This window comes from Gossypium arboreum, chromosome 5 (assembly GCF_025698485.1).
Source record: "Gossypium arboreum isolate Shixiya-1 chromosome 5, ASM2569848v2, whole genome shotgun sequence".
NCBI classification, from domain to species: Eukaryota; Viridiplantae; Streptophyta; class Magnoliopsida; order Malvales; family Malvaceae; genus Gossypium; species Gossypium arboreum.
The window spans coordinates 70963115-70982074 of record NC_069074.1 but is presented as its reverse complement, the minus strand read 5'-3'; the positions used below and the strand labels follow the sequence as shown (position 1 = coordinate 70982074).

General features: G+C 36.7%; 1 non-coding gene across 1 annotated transcript; it reads left to right on the top strand.

Annotated features, from left to right (window-relative positions):
- Positions 1 to 329: 329 nt before the first annotated feature.
- On the top strand, positions 330 to 436 carry LOC128293415 (small nucleolar RNA R71). The gene has a single exon (XR_008283597.1). It is a non-coding gene; the product is annotated as a small nucleolar RNA R71 (small nucleolar RNA).
- The last annotated feature ends 18524 nt before the right edge of the window (positions 437 to 18960 follow it).

Genomic DNA, 18960 nt, shown 5'->3' with positions numbered 1-18960 from the left:
ATTCTGTGTGTACTCCTCCTTCATTTGAATCGCACATCATCACTAGATGTACCTGAGTAGAACCATACAAACCTTCAAACTTTTTATTTAATAGTTCTACCTGGTTAGATAGCATAGTAACTGCGTCGAGGTTGAAAACACCGGCTGCATATGTCGGCTTTGTTCTCATGACTTGCCATTGATAGTTATTTAGTGACATCTCTTCAATAAATTCATAAGCCTCTTCAGGTTTTTTGTTGTTTAAAGTTCCAACGGCGGCTACGTCGATGAGTTGTCTTGTTAAAGGGTTCACATCATTGTAAAAAGTCTGAACCTGCAGCCATAGAGGTAACCCATGGTGAGCGCACCTTCTTAATAGGTCGTTGCATCTATCCCATGCATCATACAGGGTTTCTAGATCCATCTGCACAAAAGAAGAGATATCATTCCTTAGTTTAGCCATTTTAGCCGGCGGAAAATATTTTAGTAAAAATTTTTCGGTCATTTCTTCCCAAGTTGTGATTGACCCTCGTGGTAACGAGTTCAACCATTGTTTAGCTTTGTTCTTCAATGAGAATAGAAACAACCGAAGGCGTATGGCATCGTCAGAAATGCCATTGATCTTAAAACTGTCGCAGAACTCTAGAAAATTTGCCAGATGAGTGTTTGGATCCTCATCCTGCAAGCCATCTGTAACAGTCTGGTTTTGACCCTAGTCGGAATAGTGGTTTCGAGACCACAAATTCGAGTCTGAAAAATATTTTTATATTATTTTCTGTGTCTGTGATATGTGAATTTATATCTGTACAATTTCTGTGTTTAATTTGTCTATTTCTGTGCTTAATTATGAAAAATGATTAAATAGCGAAAAGTGTAAAACTTGAGTACTAGCTGAAAAAGCACCTATTTGGCTTGGTCTTTAAAATAAAGGTCCTTGCATGTCAATTGTACCATTTGATTAAATGGTGGACAATTATGGGCATTAGTGGATGGAAATTCATGTTTTAATAACAAGGGCAAAATGGAAATTGATTAACATGTTAATAGTAATAAAAAACAAAACAAAATGTGGCCATTTTGTTCATCTTTCTCTACCGAAATTAGAAAAGAAGAAAGGGTTTTAAGCTTCATTTCATTCGGCCATGAATATCTATGATTAAGGTACAAATTTTTGTCTGTTTTTGATAATTTCTACATTTCTGTGATCGTTGCTTCGTGTTCTTCAAAGCCCATGTCTGAATTTCTGTTTCTGTTAAAGATTTCACGAAATGCCATTGTTGATATGATGAGTTTTGTGATGTTTTTGGATGAATTATGAAGGCTTGTTAGATGAGTTATATGTTTTGTTCTTGAATTTTTGATTAAATGAGCTATTTGGGCTAATTTGTGAAAATGAGGTTTTGAATGACTAATTTGTGAATTTAACATGTTGTATGGGCTTATATAGAAGCCATGAAAATTCAGCTAGCCCTTGTTGCAAAGAAATTTTACATATTGGTGATTTTGTGAAAAATGGACTAAATTGTTAAAGTGAGAAAATGCAAGGGTTAAAATGTAAAGTGCCCTAAATATGTGTATATGGATTAAATTGAATGAAATGAATGATTAAATGGTCGAATTTATATTGTATTAGATCAAGAACAAAGAAAATCAGACTTAGATTGAGGAAAGTCCAAAGTAGTCGAATAGTCGACTCATTTTCGTCCGAAATCCGTAGAGGTAAGTCAAACTACACTTATGTGTTAAGTTGATTAAATTCTGTGATTATACACTATTATCTGTATTGGACGACATTGAGAGCCTGATAAAAGAACGTTGGTATTGATCTGAATTATCATGTAAGATCGTGTCTGGGATACAGGCATCGATTTGAAAGTTAAGTGTAAGACCACGTCTGGGACATTAGCATCGTATCTATTTTAGTATAAAATCCTGTCTGGAATAGAGGAATCGATACTGAATTACATGTAAGACCACGTCTTAGACGTCGTCATCGTACTTGTCTATGAATATTTATTCTGTTTCTGGATTGTCCGATGATAAAGTATGAGATATCAAATGTATAATTCATACAGGTACGTTTGTATCGTACTAGATTTCTAAATAGAAAAGACTATGTTTCTATTAAGTAAGGAAATATTGTATAAGATGGTTGTGAAATCTGGCCATTTACTATTATTTTTATGTTATAATAGTTCGAAATTTGTATTTGACTTACTAAGCTCTTTGTAGCTTACTCTGTACGATTTCTGTCTGTTTTACAGTTATCGTAGCTACTGAAGGCTCGGGATAGTCGAGAATTGTCACCACACTATCAAGCTCTTTTTTTGGTACCTTTGAAAGTGTTAATATTGTTAAGTATGGCGTATATAGGCTAGAATGTCTATGTATTAAGTTTTGAATTGTATATATGTTATGCCATGTCAATTGGCAAGCAAATGTTAAGTTTTGTGCATAGTTTTGATACATGTTTTGAAAAGTGCTATGTTCTAATGTGGTTTGGTCATATTTGAGCATTGAATTGGTTAGAAATGTTGGTAAACTTGTTGCATATTAATGTTTGTAGGATTGGAACCATATGGGGTGGCAAATTGGCTTAACCAAGTTTGCATTGTGCCACACGGCCAAGGAACACGGGCGTGTCTTGTGGCCATGTGAGAAAGTCAGTAGCTAGCTAAATTTTACACGGTCATGGCACATGGTTGTGTCTGTTGGCCGTGTTAAAAAGTCAGTATAAGACCTCTTTTTGGCACGGTTGGACCACATGAGCATGTCTTGTACCCGTGTGAGTCACACGGCCTAGCACACAGGCGTGTGATGTAACACCCCAAACCCGGCCCAGACGTTATGGCCGAATCTGACGTGCTACATTGGAGTTGAAAACCCACGTTCGCTTTTAGTTTTTTGAAACCATATATTTTGTTGAGTTAACAAAGTGTATAGAAGTTGGGCACCGGTAGGTATCCGAGATGAGGAGGTGAGCCATGAAGGTCATTTAAGTACCAAGCTCTTTGATTGGATCCAATCCTGACATGCCCACAACCATAGCCACACTTTGTTATATCGAGTTTAAATTTGTTTAAGTGGGCGACTTTGATAAATCGATTAATCGTAGTGTTGAGATATTTTGAAAACAAGTATCGTTTTGCAAACACGTCCTAAGTCTAGCCCATTTGAATAATTATCAACCAGGTTTAAAGTTATTAAAAATAAACTAATCTCGAAAAGAAATAAAAGAAAAGTTAAAATGGCCTTATTACAACCCAAAAATAAATAATAATTAAAGGAAATTTAATGAAAACCAACACTTATTTAAAAGCCCAAAGACGATCACCGTGGCTACTCTAAATCCCCTCCGGCCCAAGTCCCCACATCTAAGCTCACCTGCAAGGTTAAGGAAAGGGGGGTGAGTTTGGAAACTTAGTGTGCAACAAGCCCCTTTCAGAGCCCAAAACAATAACAGCCTGTTGGGCCTAAGCCCAAATCCAATCTCAAACATGTACTGGGCCATAGCCCTTTTCATATTTCATATTTCATAACACTGGGCAAGCCTTTTCATATTTCATATTCTTGGGCGAAGCCTTTCTCAGAAACAGTATGGCCCATAGGCCCATTTCAATATCACATATAATGTCAATGAAAGAATGCAAGCCCATTTGGGGAGAGTACTCAACCCACCATCCGCTACTCTCCACTCGTACCAACCAACACACCATATGGGGATTAACTCGAACCACCCCGCCATAACTCTCCACTGGCAACATAGTCTTTATCATATAACCGAGGCCTAGCCTCTTTTTAGTAATGCAGGGCAAAAGCCCTTTTTATAATCGGGCATAAGCCCTTTATCATAATCGGGGCATAAGCCCTTCATCATAATCAGGGCATAAGCCCTTTATCATAATCAGGGCATAAGCCCTTTAATAACTGGGGCATAAGCCCTTTAATAACTGGGGCATAAGCCCTTTTGCACTTCCTCCATCCATATAAAAACCCAACCCAATGCATTTATGAACATCTCATGTGCATATCATACATATCATGTGCATATCATACATATCATGTTTATTAAAATTCCATGCATTAAGTTCATATATAAACCCTAGGGGTATAATGGTCATTTTTACCTAGGGGCAAAACGGTCATTTTCATGTTATAAGGGTAATCTTGTAATTTTACCAAAAATTAGGGTTTCCATGTTCATTAACGATTACTAACAATTCATGGGTGCAAACAAAGGATTACGGCCCATTTTAGCGAAATCGAGTTATTGGGCCTAAAACCCCTAATGGGCCCTACTTAGCCGATTTTGTCATCTAGGCCCATTTAGCCTATATCCATAACAGCATTAACAGTCTTAACACGTAATTTAACAGATTTCCGTTTTCTACCAATTTTACCCAAATGGGCCCGAAAGCTTATTGGGCGCTATTTCAGCCCCTCGAGGCCCAACTTACCGTGAACGCCAAAAACACGTCCTTAACGTTTCCATTGTTCCCAATCATCATCTCATCAATTCTAACTAACTAGTGAGCGTTCGCTTGCTCACAAGTCCTCGAAATGCCAGAATTTCGGTATTTCGGCTTTTCGGCATTTATCGCTTTAAGCTATGAAAAAGGGTTCGTTACACACCTGATTTGCGATATTCCTTGACGAGATCTCCTGTGTGATTTCTCCTATAATCAACCACTTATAGATTAGACCATGTTAATATTAAACCAAATCAAAAACTACCTATTATCATCACTTACACATTCGGCCACCATCCACAATGGCCCTTGGGTTCATACCTTTGCCGAAGTTGATGACTAGATTTAGTCACTCTGATGATCCAAGCTTTTCACACACTCCTCGATCGGTAGCCTTTAATCCTCACTAGCACCAACAAACCAAATAACACCAAAAACCCTTTTAGCCTTAGTCGACGGAGGGGTTTTCATGTGACAACCAATTAGGGCCTAATCGAATAGTGGTTTCGTGACCACAAATCCGAGATAGAAATAATTGTTTTATAATTATTTTGGGGTTTATGATATGATTGCATGATTGTGTGAAAATTTCGTGATGAAATTCTATGCCTAAAGTGCTTAAATTGAAAGTAGGGACTAAATCAAATAAGTTGCAAAATTTGCATCCGGAAGTTTTAGTATGAAATTGTTTTGGAATATTAATTAGGAGGTCTTAAATAGCAATTTGACCAATTTTAAGTTCATGGACAAAATTAGGACATGGAAGGAATTTTGAAAGTTTAGTAAGGAGGGCATTTTGGTCATTTGGATATTAAATGAAATAAAATGGGAAAAATAACACAAAATTGATCATCATCCTCCTTAGTTGCTGCGAATTCTCCCTCTCTCCATAGCTAGGGTTTCTTCAATTTTCAAGCTCCATAGTAAGTGATTCCAAGCCCGTTTTTAATGTTCTATACGTTTTTGGAATCCGGAAGCTCGATTAAGCTTATGCTAGTAATAATTTAACCTAGGGTTCATATTTGGAAAAATACCCATAGGTGAAATTTGTGTATTTTGATGTTTTATGATAGAATATGAGGTTTTAAATTATGTTAAATAACTTGTGCTACTCGGTTTTAAGTGAAAACGAGTAAAAGCAGCATAATCGGTAAAAATACCTATTGTTCATAACTATATGATAGAGTGAGAATTTGATGTTGTTGTAGAAGAGAAAATGTTCAGCATATCATAAAATATAAGAATAAGGGCTGAAATTAAATTCCAGAGCCTAGGGGCAAAATTGTAATTTTGTAAAGTTAGGGGCAAAATGTAATTTTTCCATGATGTGATTTTTGGATTGAAATAAATAGTATGAGTATTAAATGAGCTAAATGTGTTATTATAGATCAAGAAAGGCGCGAATTGATCTCGAGCGGGGAAGGAAAAAGTCTTGGACTAAATTGCAAAATTTCCACATTTTGTACCAAGGTAAGTTTGTATGTAAATATTACAATAATTTCATGTACATTCTTATATTTCAGCCTATTATATAAATATACTAGCTGATGTTAAAATATAAATCGACTATTGGAAGAATGGAAATAAATATAGAGAGAGATCCGGTTGAACATTGGAGATCGAATGAAATAGAGGGCGTAGCTAGGTCACATGTATGATCTTTGAGTGCACATCATGTGTACAAGAAAGCTACTGAGACACCCTGTAGTAGCTAGGTCACATGTGTGATACGAGATGTATCCCATGTAGACAAGAGAGCTACGTGAAAGATAAATGTAGCTAGGTCGCATGCGTGATTCCAAGTGAAGGACACCATGTAGACAAGAGAGCTACGTGAAAGATAAATGTAGCTAGGTGCATGCGTGATTCCAAGTGAAGGACACCATGTAGACAAGAGAGCTACGAGACAAATCGGTTAGGTCGCATGAGTGGTACTAAGTGTTCACCATGTGTACAAGAGAGCCGAACTAAGCGAAGTATGATGGTGGGGTGTGTGTCTTTGAAACCATTAAATATCGAGGATTGATCCGAATTGTTCAACGGGATGGTTTTGTGGTGATATTATGGTTTGGACCTACACTTATGGTGAATGAAATGTGGTGAAAATGATTTGTGGTATATACATATATAAGATAAAATGAGGTTAGCATAAAGAATGTGTGAAAGAGTGAAATTAGCATTAAAACTGTTTTTAGATGGTAGCAGTGACGTGATTTTGAAAAATCACCAAAAATAGGAGGAATATAATTATAGGTTGAATGAGATGTGAAATTAAAGTTTAATGAGTCTACTTTCATATAAAAGAAACAGAGCAAGCAAAGGAATTCTATATTTTGAGATATTTACAATTGTATGTGACTTGCTCAGGATGAATACGTGATCCCTGTTCCAAATTTGAAAAATCATTAAAAATTGTACAAAGCAAATTAAGAAATATAGTTTACATGCCTAAATTTCTTATTGAGACTAGTTTTAAATGAAACAGACTTCAGGGTTGTTTGAATTGTGTACTGAGAGAAATTCAATTTGTAGTGAACAAAGGTCAGATCAGTCGAGCTGTGTAACAGGGGAAACTTTAACTAATAAACTGTACTAATCGGCTGAACCAAAAATTATAGAAAAAAATTAGAAAAAATATTTATGAGTCTAGATTCAGGTAAATTTTACGGATTTAAATTTCGAGTTTTGTAACTCGAGTTATGATTTATTTAGTGAATATGACGCAGCGAGACAAACTTAATCAAAGTGGAATGAATAGTGAAGTTAAAGTACATATACTTGAATTGTTGTGTAAACATGTTAGATTCTTTAATTAGTATTTACATACTTACTTACTAAGCTATAAGCTTACTTCGTTTCTCTCTTTTGTCTTATAGTGTCCTTGGCTTGCTCGGGAGTTAAGGATCGTGAAGATCTACCGCACTATCATACTTTAGGGTATTTGAACTAAACGTTTTGAATTATGGCATGTATAGTAGGCTTAATTATTTTGTTACGTGTCATATTTGTCTAGGTTTAAAATATTAGTTACAAGATTTCGACCAGCTACTTTGTACAAGCCATTAAAGTTGGCTAATATTGTTCAATACATATGTTATACGATGCACTATCAAATTGGATGACATATTTATATCTCGGTTATGTTTAATGGTATGTGTTATATTCTGGTAATACCTTGTATCCTGTTCCGGCGACGGTAACGGGTAAGGGGTGTTACATTTCAGCTTTTCTTAAACCACAAGATACAAATGGAAAGAAGGTTCGAATACTTACCAAGAGATCTACTCGTTGAAGAATGTTCCAAATACCTTCCTACCCCATATCCGTTGTGAATCCAACTTAAACGTCGTGAAAATAGATCTAAATTTTAATTCCGAATCACTAAAATATGAAGCTTTCGACTTTTCAGCAAATATTAATCTAAGCTATTACGAGGGTTAGTACACACATTCTTGGTTGAAGTTGAAACGTTTCCAAAATCAATCGCCTCGATAACCACCACATCACTCAAACTTAACTAATCCAATATCAATATATGTAAATCCTAAGCACATCACCATACGGAACATAAGGGCATATTCGTCATTTTACCATACGAGGTATTACGGTCACTTTACCCTACAGGGGCTTTACGGTCACTTTACCCTACTGGGGCTTTACGATCTTTTTACCTAATAGGGTATTTTAGTCATTTCATCCTACAAGGGTGTTTTGGTAAATCTACAAACCAAAGGTATTTCAGTAATTTTGTAAACCAATGGTATTTCTATAATATTTAGAAAGTCAAGGGTATTTCTGTAACTTTGTAAATCAGGGGTATTTTGGTAATTTTACAAATTGAGGGTATTTCGGTAATTTCACAAACTAATGGTATTTTGGTAATTTTATAAACTAGGGGTATTTTGGTAATTTTACAAATTGAGGGTATTTCTGTAATTTTACAAACCAAGGGTATTTTAGCAATTTTACAGACTAGGGTATTTTAGTAATTTTGTAAATCAAGGGTAAAACAGTAATTCTATAAATCAAGGGTAAAACAGTAATTCTATAAATCAAGGGTAAAACGGTACTTCTGTAAATCGAGGGTAAAACTATAATTCTGTAAGTCGAAGGTAAAACGGTAATTATGTAAATCGGGGGTACTTTGGTAATTTTACAAGTCGAGGGTATTTCAATAATTGGTAAACTAAAGTATTCTAAACATGGATAACAATACTAATGGCTCTAAAGCCCATTCTTGGCCCAAATGGGCCCACACGCTCGTGTGGCACTTTTAGCCCAAATCTAGCCACAAATATTAGATTCACCTAGCCTAGCCCAATATTTACTACACAATCAAACAACTTATCCAATTGGGCCTGTAGGCCCATTAGGCCCACATGACCCCTTTCGACCCATCGCGGCCCGAAGTAGCCATCCTACAGCTAGAGTAGTAAGAAATACACACCTGATAGGAGACTGGAGTTAATCCACACTCCGAGCACTCTTAGCCGACGCCCAACCCAAATGAGCACGCCATACTGACAAAAGGGATCGACCAAGAAAGGTACATTTACTCTCCTCATGGTTCCTCTATTTAAAGCCACCCAGAACCACTCTTATATTAGCTTCCTCGATGTGGGGTCCTCTAACATTAGAGTTTAAATTCAACACCAACTCTTGCACCCCTGTTAGCAAAATAAATGCTCTTTGCTTGCCATGGGATTCAACCTATGCCTCCCTTAAATGCTCTACACGCTACTTGCCACTAAGCCACAAGGCTTTTTGTGTCATATTTTATCCCCAATTAATTATAAGGTCTAAAGGCCAAAGTCCAAGTTCCCTTTAAAAACCCAAAATAAATTGCAAGAGCCAAGGCTTGAACCCAAGCTCCCATACAACCTTAATGACGCCACAACCACTAGACTACAAGCTTCCTTGTGTCATTTATTTAACACAATAATTTAAAAACCCTCATCCAAGCATCCAGGTTTTTTTCACTTAATACCAAAATTTTTGCTAAAGCCCAAGTTTGAACCCAAGATTTCTCTAACACTTCTCAAAGCCATTAACCACTAAAGCAAACATTTAATTGTGTCATTTCATTGCACAATTAAATACCTATATAAAACCTCCTTACGGACCCACACTCAAGGCCCAATACTTCTAGGCCCAAATTCGGGGTGTTACATGTGACTTGGTTATATTTGAAAATATTGATTAAGGTCTTAAATTTCTGAAAGGGTTGGGTTTAGTTCTAACCTTCCAAAAATGTACGTTTTAGGTATCGTATGTAACATCCCAAACCCGGCCCAGACATTATGGCCGAACCTGATGTGCCACATTGAAGTTAAAAACCCATGTTTCGTTTTAGTGCTTTAAAAACCGACTTTTGTTAAGCTAACAAAGTGAATGGGAGCTGGGCACCGGTAGGAATCTGTAATGAGGAGGTGAGCCATGAAGGTCGCTAAGTACCAAGCTCTTCTAATGGATCCAATCCTAGACATGCCCACAACCATTGCCACACTTTTTTAAATCGAGTTGTAATTTATTTAAGTTGAAATCTTTGATAAATCAGATAATCGTGGCGTGGTATTATTTTGAAAACAATTATCTTTTTGAAAACACGTCCTAAGTCTAGCCCATTTATTAACAAATAGATTAAAGTTATAAAATAACCCCAGAAAAATAATTAAAATGGCCTTATTACAACCCAAAACCAAACAATAATATTAATAAGATAAAACTTGTAAAGAAATAAATCAGCTACTTATTGCAATTAAAAGAAACAAAAACAGTAGTGTGGCCATCTCCGAGTCCCTCGCAGCTCCAAACCATCTAAGCTTAGGGATTACCTGCACAGTTAGAAATGGGGTGAGTTTACGATAACTCAGTGTGTAATCCCAATAACAAACAAACAGTGAAAACACAGTGTCAGTACAATCTGGGCCAAAGCCTTATTTAGTCTTGGCATATACTGGGCCGAAGCCTTTTGTTTAACGGTTACTGGGCCGAAGCCTTTTCATAAATCATATCATTGGGCTGAAGCCTTTACTGTAAACGGTATGGCCCTTAGGCCCATTTCAATATCACATGTAATGTCAATGAATGTATGCAAGCCCATTTCAATATCATATGAAATACCAATGAATGTATGCAAGCCCATTTGGGGAGACTACTCAACCCACCATCCGCTACTCTCCACCCGTACCAACCAATACACCATGTGGGGAATAACTCAACCCACCCAACCAACACACCACTGGTAGCATAGCTGCTTTATCATATATCTGGAGGTCTAGCCTCTTTAACTGGGGCAAAGCTCTTTTGATGGCCCAGGGCAAAGCCCTTTTCAATAAACCGGCATAAGCCCTTTTGAAATCCAGGGCATAAGCCCTTTTCAATAAACTGGGGCATAAGCTCTTTTGCACTTCCTCCATCTATTATAAAAACCCAACCCAATGCAACATGTCATGTATGCAGAATGTCATGCCCATATTTGAATTAAACAATCACAGTCAAGTCATTCATATCACCAACATATATTCACAATCAAATCCGTCAACCACACAGTCCAAATAAGTCACTTGCCTACAAGGGCAAAACAGTCATTTTTCACATTATAAGGGTATTTTTGTAATTTTACCAAATATCAGGGTTTTCCATGTTCATTATAATTATCAATATTTTCGAGTGTTTAAACAATGATCTTTAACCCACTTTATCAAATTCGGGTTTTTGGGCCCAAAACCCCTAATGGGCCCTACGAATGCTGATTTAGCCTACTTAACCCAAAATTTACAACAATACTAACCGTGTTAACCTGCAACTTTTCCAAATTTCATTTTCTATCAATTCTACCCAAATGGGTCCGAAAGCCCATTGGGCCTAATTTCAGCCTATTGAGGCCCACCTTACCATCGTGCACAAAATTGAGTTCTTACCTGTTCCATCGATCCAAACACCGATCTTATCGTATTTATCGCATCTATACCCAAACGCAACATTACAAGTTCCCAAATACCTGGGTATTTTAGCATTTCACTTTTGACAAATATTAATCTAAGCTATTACGAGGGTTAGCACACAACTGTTACGGGTTGAAGTTGAAACGTTTCCAAAATCAATCGCCTACGATAACCACCACCTATCACTCAAACTTAACTAATCCAATATCAATATATGTAAATCCTAAGCACATCAATCATACGGAACATAAGGGCATATTCGTCATTTTACCATACAGGGGTATTACGGTCACTTTACTCTACAAGGGCTTTACGGTCTCTTTACCTTACAGGGGCTTTACGGTCTTTTTACCTAATAGGGGTATTTTAGTCATTTCATCCTACAAGGGTGTTTTGGTAAATCTACAAACTAAGGGTATTTCAGTAATTTTGTAAACCAATGGTATTTCCATAATTTTTAGAAAGTCAAGGGTATTTCTGTAACTTTGTAAATCAAGGGTATTTTGGTAATTTTACAAATTGAGGGTATTTCGGTAATTTCACAAACTAGTGGTATTTTGGTAATTTTCCAAACTAGGGGTATTTTGGTAATTTTACAAATTGAGCGTATTTCTGTAATTTTACAAACCAATGGTATTTTAGCAATTTTACAGACTAGGGTATTTTGGTAATTTTACTGATAGAGGGTATTTTAGTGATTTTGTAAACCGAGCGTATTTTAGTAATTTTGTAAATCGAGGGTAAAACAGTAATTCTATAAATCAAGGGTAAAACAGTAATTCTATAAATCGAGGGTAAAACGATAATTCTGTAAATCGAGGGTAAAACGGTAATTCTATAAATCGAGGGTACTTTGGTAATTTTACAATTTGAGGGTATTTCAGTAATTTGGTAAACAAAAGTATTCTAAACAGGGATAACAATACGAATGGGCCTAAAGCCTATTCTCGGCCCAAATAGGCCCACACGCTCGTGTCGCCCTTTTAGCCCAAATCTAGCCACAGATATGAGATTCACCTAGCCTAGTCTAATATTTACTACACAATCAAACAACTTATCCAATTGGGCCCGTAGGCCCATTGGGCCCACATGACCCCTTTCGGCCCATCGCGGCCCGTAGTAGCCATCCTACTACTAGAGTAGCGAGAAATACACACCTGATTGGCGACTGGAGTTAATCCAAGCTCCGAGCACTCTTAGCCGATGCCCAACCCAAACGAAAGCACGCCATACAAATGAAAGGGATCACCAAGAAAGATACCTTTACTCTCCTCATGGTTCCTCTATTTAAAGCCGACTTGATCCACTCTTATGTTAGCTTCCCGATGTGGGATCCCTCCAACATCAGAGTTTAAATTCAACACCAACTCTTGACGCCCCCTATTAGCAAAATAAATGCTCCTTGCTTGCCATGGGATTCGAACCCATGCCTCCCCTCAGATGCTCCACATGCTTCTTGCCACTAAGCCACAAGGCTTTTTGTGTCATATTTTATCCCCAATTAATTATAAGGTCTAAAGGCCAAAGTCCGGGTTCCCTTAAAAAACCAAAATAAATTGTAAGAGCCAAGACTTGAACCCAGGCTCCCATACAACCTTAATGACGCCACAACCACTAGACTACATGCTTCCTTGTGTCATTTATTTACCACAATAATTTAAAAGGCCCTCATCCAAGCATCCAGGTTTTTTTCACTTAATACCAAAATTTTTACTAAAGCCCAAGTTTGAACCCAAGATTTCTCCAACACTTCTCAAAGCCATTAACCACTAAGGCAAACATTTAATTGTGTTATTTCATTGCACAATTAAATACCTATATACAACCTCCTTACAGACCCGCACTCAAGGCCAATACTTCTAGGCCCAAATTTGGGGTGTTACATCGTAGGCCATCTTAATGGATAAATTATGGATGAATACTTATGTATTGATATTATATGATATTTTTGAATCTGTGTTACTCCAAAATGCTCTGTCTGTCCGGTGACTCCCCTTTCCTATTTCGGCGACGGTGACGGGATAGGGGTGTTATATTTTATTGGTATCAGAGCTATAGTTTAGTCGATTCTAGGACTACCATAGTGTATATGAGTCTAGCTATACATGCCATATATTTGAATCTGTGATAGTGTGATGACTCCTGACTTTGAAATGTGCTTTTATATAGCAATGGATCCCAATAGAGTCGTAGCTGACGATGTTGAAAGTAATGCGCCTGCTTCCGCACAAGGGATGGTGGAAGATGATTCCTGACAGGCTACGAGTAGCTGTGATAGCGAGGCTAAGCAAGCCTTCTATCAGATGATGAATGAATGGTTCACCCAATACATTAGAACCAACCCGGCTGTTCAACAACCTCCACCCCCGATTAATCCTTCTCAAATTCCTGTTATGCCCTCGATGAGGCTAGTTCAACTAAGTAGACCACCTGTTGATAAAATTAGAAAGTATGGGGCTGAAGAGTTCCGAGCTACAACGAATGATGATGCTAAAAGAGCCAAATTTTGGTTGGAAAATACGATACGGGAATTTGATGAAATGTCTCTGAATCCAGAAGAATGTGTTAAATGTGCCATTTCACTTCTGAGAGATACGACGTATCATTGGTGGAAAACTTTAATATCTGTGGTTTCGAGCGGACGTGCTACTTGGGATTTCTTCCAAGCTGAATTTCAGAAGAAATACATTTGTCAGAGATTTATTAATCAGAAACGTAAAGAGTTTCTTGAGCTTAAATAGGGTCGAATGTTTATTACTGAATATGAACGGGAATTTGTGAGATTGAGCTAGTATGCTCTGGAATGTGTATAAAATGAAGCAATAATGTGCAAAAGATTTGAAGATGGACTAAACGAAGATATTCGTCTGTTAGTGGGGATTTTGGAGATTAAAGAAATGGTAGTGCTCGTTGAGCGAGCATGTAAAGCTGAAGAATTAAGCAAAGAGAAAAGAAAAGCTGATCCTAAAGCTAGAGATGCTAGAAAAAGATCTTCGAGTAAATCATTTCAGTCTGGGTTAAAGAAATTCTGATATGATCAGAACCGTTCAAATACTAATGCAGGACATTCGAACCGAGATCGAGCTAGATCGTATTCGAACACCAGAGCCCCTGTTATTTTTGTTGCAAGTGTTGGAAATGTCCGACCTGAGAAACTTGAATGTAAACACTGTGGTAAAAGACATCCGTGAAATTGTAGATTGAATGATTGAGCTTGTTTTCGGTGTGGATCCCTGTATCATTTTATAAGAGATTCTCCTGAACCCACTGAGTAAGAGAATATACAGAATCCGAGACAGAGTAACACTTCAGCTAGAGGTAGACCTTCCAGAAACACGAGAAATACAAGTGGTGATCAAGGATCTACTAGTGATATTGCTGTTAGATCTTAGGCCAGATCACCTGCCAGAGCCTATGCTATCCGAGCTCGTAAGGAAGCCTCATCTCCAAATGTGATTACTGGTACCTTTGCTATTTATGATACTTCTGTGATTGCATTGATAGACCTTGGATCAATGCATTCTTATATTTGTATAAATTTAGGGCACAGTAAGACTTTGCCTGTAGAGTCTACTGAATTCGTAATTAGAGGATCGAACCCCTTAGGCAAAAGTGTCTTGGTTGATAAAGTCTGTAAGAATTGCCCGTTAATGATTCGAGATATTTGTTTTCCTGCTGATCTGATGCTTTTACATTTCGACAAATTTGATATAATTCTGGGGATGGACTTGTTAACATTGCACGATGTTGTTGTGAACTGTAAAAGAAAAGTCATTGATTTAAGGTATAAGAATGATGAGATAATTCGAATTGAGTCTAGTGATCTGAATGGACTGCCAGCTGTGATATCTGCAATGAAAGCACAGGAATATGTAAAGAAAAGTTGTAAAGCCTACTTAACTTAAGTGTTAGACTCGAAAGTGAATGGTAAGAAAGTTGAATCAGTGCCTATTGTTTGTGAATTCTCTGATGTGTTTCCTGAAGAATTAACTAGTTTGCCTCCGAATCGAGAAGTCGAGTTTGGCATTGAATTAGTACCTGGTACTACTCCGATTTCGATAGCTCTGTATAGAATGGCTCCGACCGAGTTAAAGGAATTAAAATCTCAGTTGCAAGAATTGATTGATCGAGGATTTGCTAGACCAAGTTTTTCACCATGGGGTGCTCCTGTTCTGTTTTTGAAAAAGAAAGATGGCACAATGAGAATTTGTATTGATTACCGAAAACTTAATAAAGTGACTGTAAAGAACAAATACCCTCTGCCTAGAATTGATGATTTATTTGATCAATTGAAAGGTGCTACTGTGTTTTCAAAGATAGATCTGAGATCGGGTTATTATCAGTTGCGAGTAAAGGACTCTGACATTTCAAAAACTGCTTTTAGAACGAGGTACGGGCATTATGAATTTTTAGTTATGCCTTTTGGTTTAACGAATGCACCTACTGTATTTATGGATTTGATGAATAAAATTTTCAGGCTGTATTTAGATCAATTTGTTGTAGTATTCATTGATGACATATTGATTTATTCACGTAATGAATCTGAGCATACTGAACATTTGAAAATAGTATTACAGATTTTGAGAGATAAACAGTTATATGTAAAGTTCAGTAAATGTAAATTCTGTTTGCGAGAAGTTGGTTTTCTGGGTCATATTGTATTAGTTTCCGGTATTCGAGTTGATCCGAGAAAGATTTTAGCTATTCTGGATTGGAAGCCTCCGAGGAATGTATCTCAAGTCTGCAGTTTTCTGGGACTTGCCAGTTACTACAGACGATTTGTAAAAGATTTCTCGATAATTGCAACTCCGTTGACAAAATTGCTTCAGAAAGATGTGAGGTTTGAATGGTCTGAACAATGTCAGAAAAGTTTCGATCGATTAAAAGCTCTATTAACTGAAGCTCCGATATTGGTACAACCTGAGTCAAGTAAAGAATTCGTTGTTTACAGTGATGCTTCGTTGAATGGACTCGGTTGTGTTTTAACGCAAGAAGGAAAAGTTGTTGCTTATGCTTCGAGACAATTAAAGCTGCATGAGAAGAACTATCCAACACACGACCTCGAGTTAGCTACCATTGTATTTGCTTTGAAAATCTGGCATCTCTATCTGTTTGGTGAAAAATGTCACGTGTTTTCTGATCATAAAAGTCTGAAGTATTTAATGACGTAAAAAGATTTGAATTTGCGATAGAGAAGATGGTTAGAACTGCTAAACGATTATGAACTTGTGATTGATTATCATCCGGGTAAAGCTAATGTTGTTGCTAATGCTTTGAGTAGGAAATCATTGTCTACGTTGTGTGCTTTGAACGCTAATTTAGCACTGTCTGATGATACTTTGGTTTATGCCGAACTGAAAGCAAAACCTTTGTTTATAAAACAGATCTGTGAAGCTCAGAAATCTGACAACGAATTGATAGCTAAACGAACTCTATGTGATTCTAAATTTCGGGTTGATGTTAATGATTATTTGAGATTCAGAAATAGACTTTGTGTTCCGAGAAATCTAGAGTTGAGTTCAGATGATTTTGAGTGAAGCTTACAGCAGTAGATTTTCTGTACATTTGGGAAGTACGAAAATGGATAACAATTTGAAACAACTATATTGGTGGCCGGGAATGAAAAGAAATGTTTCTGAATTTGTTTCGAGATGTTTAATCTGTCAGCAATTTAAAGCTGAACATCAGGTGCCATCTGGATTATTACCACTGATTATGATTCTAGAGTGGAAATGGGATCGGGTGACCATGGATTTTGTTTCGGGTTTGCCTCTGTCTCAGAAAAAAAAGATGCAATTTGGGTTGTAGTTGATCGTTTGATGAAATCAGCTCATTTTACTCCAATTCGATTTGGTTATTCGCTTGATAAGCTAGCTGAGTTGTATATTTCTAATATTGTGAAATTACATTGTGTACCATTTTCAATAGTATCTGATAGAGACCCGAGATTTACATTGCGATTCTGGAAGAAATTGCAAGATGCTCTGGGTACTAAATTGCATTTCAGCACTGCTTTTCATCCGCAAATAGATGGTCAATCTGAGTGGATTATTCTGACACTCGTGGATATGTTGAGATGTTGCATTCTTGAGTTTGAATGTACTTGGGAACAGCATCTACCTTTGATTGAATTTGTTTATAATAATAGTTTTCAATCGAGCATTAAAATGGCACCGTATAAAGCCTTATATGCTAGAAAGTGTAGAACTCCGTTATACTGGTCTGAGCTCAGTGAGAATAAGATTTACTGGTTTATTTGATAAAAAAACAGAACAGAAAGTGAAAATAATCTGAGATAGTCTGAAAGCTACCTCTGATAGTCAGAAATCTTATGTAGATTTAAAACAAAAGGATATCGAATATGAGATTGGTGATAAAGTGTTCTGAAAGTATCTCCATGGAAGAAACTGTTCCGATTCGGTATAAAGGGTAAGTTGAGCCCGAGGTTCATCGGACCGTATGAAATCATTGAGCAAGTTGGGCCAGTTGCTTATAGATTAAGATTACTGTCTGAGTTAGAAAAGATTCACAATGTATTTCACGTATCGATGCTTCAACGATACAGATCTGATCCATCGCATGTAATTTCTCCGTCTGATATTGAAATCCATTCTGACATGACTTTTGAAGAAAAGCCAATTCGTATTCTGTTTCGTAAGATTAAAGAATTACGTAATAAAAGAATTTTGTTAGTCAAAGTACTGTGGCATAGAAATGGAGTAGAAGAGGCTACATGGTAGCCTGAAGATGCAATGAAACATCAATATTCGAATTTGTTTAACGGTAAGATTTTCGGAACAAAAATCCCTAAGGGGGGAGAATTGTAACAGTCCAGTTTTGACCCTAGTCAGAATAGTGGGTTCAGGACCACAAATTCGAGTCTGAAAAATATTTTAATATTATTTTCTGTGTCTGTGATATGTGAATTTATATATGTACAGTTTCTGTGTTTAATTTGTCTGTTTCTATGCTTAATTATGAAAAAGGATTAAATCGCGAAAAGCGTAAAACTTGAGTGCTAGATGATAAAGCACAGATTTGGCTTGGCTTTTAAAATAAAGGTCCTTGCATGTCAATTGTACCATTTGTTTAAATGGTGGACAATCATGGGCATTAGTGGATGGAAATTCATGTTTTAATAACAAGGGCAAAATGGGAAATTGATTAACATGTTAATATTAATCAAAAACAAAACAAAATGTGGCTATTTTGTTCATCTTTCTCCACCGAAATTAGAAGAGAAGAAAGGGTTTTAAGCTTCATTTCATTCGGCCATGAATATCTATGATTAAGATACGAATTTTTGTCCGTTTTTGATAATTTCTACGTTTCTGTGATCGTTGCTTCGTGTTCTTCAAAGCCCATGTTTGAATTTCTGTTTCTATTAAAGATTTCATGAAATGCCATTGTTGATATCATGAGTTTTGTGATGTTTTTGGATGAATTATGAAGGCTTGTTAGATGAGTTATATGTTTTGTTCTTGAATTTCTAAATAGAAAAGACTATGTTTCTGTTAAGTAAGGAAATATTCTATGAGACGGTTGTGAAATTTGGCCATTTACTA